Source organism: Notamacropus eugenii, chromosome 4, assembly GCF_028372415.1.
Source record: "Notamacropus eugenii isolate mMacEug1 chromosome 4, mMacEug1.pri_v2, whole genome shotgun sequence".
Taxonomy (NCBI): Eukaryota; Metazoa; Chordata; class Mammalia; order Diprotodontia; family Macropodidae; genus Notamacropus; species Notamacropus eugenii.
Genome location: NC_092875.1, coordinates 15,288,587 through 15,292,971, shown reverse-complemented (window position 1 = coordinate 15,292,971; position 4,385 = coordinate 15,288,587). Strand labels below are relative to the sequence as shown.

The 4,385-nt window shown below is 52.7% G+C and overlaps 1 long non-coding RNA gene across 1 annotated transcript in view; it reads left to right on the top strand.

Moving 5' to 3' along the window:
• LOC140499050 (uncharacterized) overlaps positions 1-782 on the top strand; it is a 33,125-nt gene extending 32,343 nt beyond the window's left edge. The window contains exon 3 of the long non-coding RNA XR_011965251.1: positions 248-782. This is a non-coding gene — a long non-coding RNA (uncharacterized lncRNA). The remainder of the gene's footprint in view (positions 1-247) is intronic.
• Positions 783-4,385: the final 3,603 nt, after the last annotated feature.

Here is a 4,385-nt window from a genome sequence, read left to right as displayed (position 1 = left end):
ACTCAGGACCTCTGACTCCAAACCTAGTACTCTGAGAACTGTGCCGCACTGCTCTGTCCCTCTCCATCTCTGGATCACCTCAGATGCTGACTGTGTGATCTCTCTGAACATCTGTAAAATGGGCATAAGATACCTTACAGGGTCATGGTAAGATTCAAATAAGAGATGTACCTAAAGTATCTTGCAAACCTCAAGACCATATAGATGTGTCAGTTTCTATTATTACTGCTTTGGATTTCTGTCCTAGGACCAGGGGAACTGAGGAGGGGAGGCAGAGACAAGAAGAGGAGTGGCACCTGTCACAGGCTGGCCCTGGGAAGAAGGCAGAGGGCACCTGACTCCACCAGCTGCCAACAACCTCTGGCCAGAGGGCTGCAGGGTCCTGCCCAGTCTAGGTTGGTTCTAGACCTGGGATTCCACCCTTAGCAGGGTCTGGCTTACCCCAGATTCACTGTCCCAGTGAATGCCAGCTCTTGAGCTCCTCAATGTCTACCCGTCAGGCACTTGCTCCAGAACCTCCCTCCATCTCTCTAATCCTGCCCCACTTCCACATGGGCAGAGGCTCACATGATAGAGCATCTGCCCCACTTCCACATGGGCAGAGGCTCACATGATAGAGCTGGGAGTCAAAAAGCCTTAAGTTCAAATCCTGCTTCACATTTCCAAGCTGTGTGACCCTAAGTCAATTGATTAACCTCAGTTTCCTCATCTGTAGAAATGGTATGACAAGAGCCCCTGCCTTGTAAGGTTGGTGTGAGGATACAATAAAATCATATTTGTAAAACGTTTCTAAACTTTAGGTGCAGTACAAACTGGCTATCATCGTCGTCATCATCATCTTCATAGCTACTATGTAACTCAACCCTTTCTCTCTTACTCTGCCCCTAGCCAAGCCAGCAAGAGCTCTGGGTGAAGTGGGATGACCTGGCTTGGGATCCCAGCTCAGTCACTTACACTAGACAAGTCAGTTAACTTTTCTATGCCTTCATCTGTAAGAGGAAGAACTCTACAGTTCTATATCAATCATTCATGTTCCCCCATAAATAGCCCCCTCACTCTGCTACCTCCATCTTTATGCCCTGATTCTGCCCCAGCCCTGTCTCTTAATCAATCAGTTAACAGCTTTAAGTGCCTACTACGTGTCAGGCACTGGGGATAATTCCAATTCTCCGAGGAGTTTATATTCCCTCTTCCCCATATCCCCACAGCTCTGCCCATAATTCCACACCCCCTATCCTGTCCCTTCAGCTTCATCTCCTCCCCCTGTCTCTCCAGAGTTCCCTAAGTCTAGCATTCCCTTCTTCCCACTATCTACAGTTATAGGCTTTGGAATCGATTTAGACCCTAACCACCTCCCTTTGCAGAGAAGGGAATTATACCCTGAGAAGTAAAAAGACTGGCCCAGGGTCACACAGCTAGGAAGTTTACAAAGCAAGTTTCCTCTGATTGAAAATCCAGGGTTCTTTCCTCCGTACCACATTCCCCGCCCCACCCCCAGGGCCCTGGCAACAAATAATCCTAGACTAGTCCCTTCCTGGAGCATGGAGAGCTGGAGTTAGGCCAGGGAGGTTTTTACCCTCTGAGTCAAGGCTGGGAGGGTCTGAGGGGGTCCCACTTGCGGGGGGGGGGGGGGGGGGGCGGGGGGGGAGGGGAGACCATCAGAGAGGAGGTGGAGGAAATGTTGCAATAATGAAAGGGAAAGGTTGCAGGAAGTAGATCTGTGGGGGAGGCAGAACAGAGAAAGGTAACCATGAGGGCTGTCGGGACCTGTCCTCGGAAGTTCTGGGGCTGTGGCTGTCCAGCTGCCGGAGGGCTGGACCACATGGCTCCCTGCCTCCACACAGCTCTGGGCCTGGGGGATTGCTGCCCAGCCCAGCTCCATCCTCCCTGGATGGCCACCCCCAGCCCCTCTGAGTCACCCTGACCTGCCCCCACTGCTTCCCGGACCCCCTCCCCCCAGGTCTTCCAGATCAACCCCGAGGGTGGGACAAGTACAGAGGGAGGGAGGCAAACCCACAGTCATCCCAGGCTTAGATAGGGACGGAGTGGTGACCCGCCCACCTGCCTGCTGAGTGAAAATCTGATCTTGTTTGGCCCCTTTTTTCCACTCCCTAAGAGTTAGGAGAGCATCCCAGGAATGTCAGAGCTGCAAAGCACTTCTGAGGTAGTCTAGTGACTACATTCTAGTGCACCCAGAGGGAAACTGAGGCCCCGAAAAGTAAAAAAGATAGCAGGGCTGGAATGTGACCCCAGATCTTCAGATTTTTCATCCCAGAGGGCAGCTGGGGATTCCCATCCCTCATCCTTCCCACCTCCTTGAAATACATCTGGGGAGGTGGGAGAGGAAGGCAGTACAGGATTATGATATGGGTGTTCGGGTTATTTTTGGTCTCAGCATGACACAGTGGGCAGAGCACTATCCTCTGAGCTACAAAGACCCGGATTCAAGTCCTGTCTCTGACACCTACTGGCTGTGTGACCCTGACAAAATCACGTATCCCTTCACTGCTCTGGGCTCAACACTCTAAATTGCGGAGAAACTCCTGTTTGTACTGGTATAGGAAGTTTTCTCTCTAGGGAACTCCCTTTGCCAATGAAATCACATGTGCAGTCCTCATTCTTATCTTCCCCCCAACTCCACCTGCTTAGATCTTCCCCCAGGCAGACTGTAGGCGGCTTGTAAAGTACTCCCCGCCCCCCCCCCTCCCACACGAACACACACACACACGCGCGCGCGCGCGCGCACACACACACACACACACACACACACACATTCCCCAAGGTCTCAGCACAAACATTGACTCTCTGTCCTCTGTCAACCAATCCACCCCTGCCAGGGTCCTGCAAACACTCTCAGTGGGGGAGAAAGAAGAGGAGACAGAAAAAGGGGTCCTTAAAGGAGTACACCTCCCCATCCGAATGGAGAGCAAAGTGGAGTGAGAGGAATCCGAGGGCACGGGACAGAAGCAAACGGCACCAGAGAGCGAATGGAGGGATGGATGGATGGATGAGTGAAAGAGTGAATGAATGAATGGATGGATGGATAGATGGATGGATGGATGGATGGATGGATGAGTGAATGAATGAATGAAATGAGAGGAAGCGATTGAAGGGAGAAGACAAATTACAGACATGAAGGAAAAGAAAAAGTAGGAAGAAATAGGGAGTGAGAAAAAGAGGAAGAAAGAAGAAAGTAAAAAAGAAAAGGAGAGAGAGAGAGAGAGAGAGAGGCGTGTGCAAGACTAGCCGGGTGGGAAGCATAGAGTGAGAGAGCGCTGGAGAAGGAAGGAAGGGGAAGACTGGAAAGGAGCCGGAGCGCTGGTCGGGACTCCCCCGACGCTGGCAAACCTGCGTTCAGTGGCCGCTCAGTGTTGGAAAGCCCAGGCGCGCCGATCTCTGCCGCCTCGTCCTCCGGGCGCTAGAGTGGCGGGCGCCAGGGAGCCATGTGCAGGGCCAGGGGAGCTCCCTGAAGCCGCTCGCTCGCTCTCTCGTCCCGCTCTCCTCCTCCCCGCCAGCTCCCAGCACCGCAGGTTGGCTCGGCGCGCCTCGCCTGGCCGGCAGATTGGGCGGGCGAGCTGCCTGTCTGTCTGTCTGCAGGGGTGGGTGGGTTCTCTCTCTCTCTCTCTCTCTCTCTCTCTCTCTCTCTCTCTCTCTCTCTCTCTCTCTCTCTCTCTCTCTCTCTCTCTCTCTCTCTCTCTCTCCTTCCGCCCCCCCCCCTTAAGCCCCCCCCACAAGCACCAAAGCAGGAGAAGCCCCATGGAATGGGTGTCGGGGCTGGCGGGCTGTTGCATTTACCTGCGGCCAAGACCTTCATTGTGGGCCGGACTTGAAGTCGGGAGGGACCTAGTGGAGACTGAGTTTATGTTGACAGGGGTGTTTGCAGAAATTCATGCTCGAGCGGGACTTGGCCTGGTTTATATACGGGAGCCTATGTTGTAAGACAGAGAAAAAAGCTATATTTAGCCACTCAAAAGGATACCCAATTCAGGAAGTTGTTTGAGGTGCATCATAGTTGTGGAAATTATGAATGGGACGAGAGTGAAAGTGAGGGGGGGCGCCGCGAGAAGGGGGAGAGTGGGGAGGGGTGGGGAGAGGAGCCTTTTTTTCTTTCTCTCTTCTAAGAATTTTTTTGTGATCGAATTATAATGGTCTTCCAAAAACCCAACAGCCTGTGGCTCATTTTTCTGAATTATTTGAAATTGAGGTAGGGGGTGGGAAGATATCCCTCCCCACAAACCAAGGTCCTACCTCCATTTCCCTGAAAAAGGACTGTGAAACTCAGAGAAACTTTCTGACTCACCTGGTAGGGAGAGAAGTGGAGCAAAGGGACCGGCAAGGTTGTTGGGGGGCAGGGGGTGAGGGTGGAAGACTGATATTGACCTGTA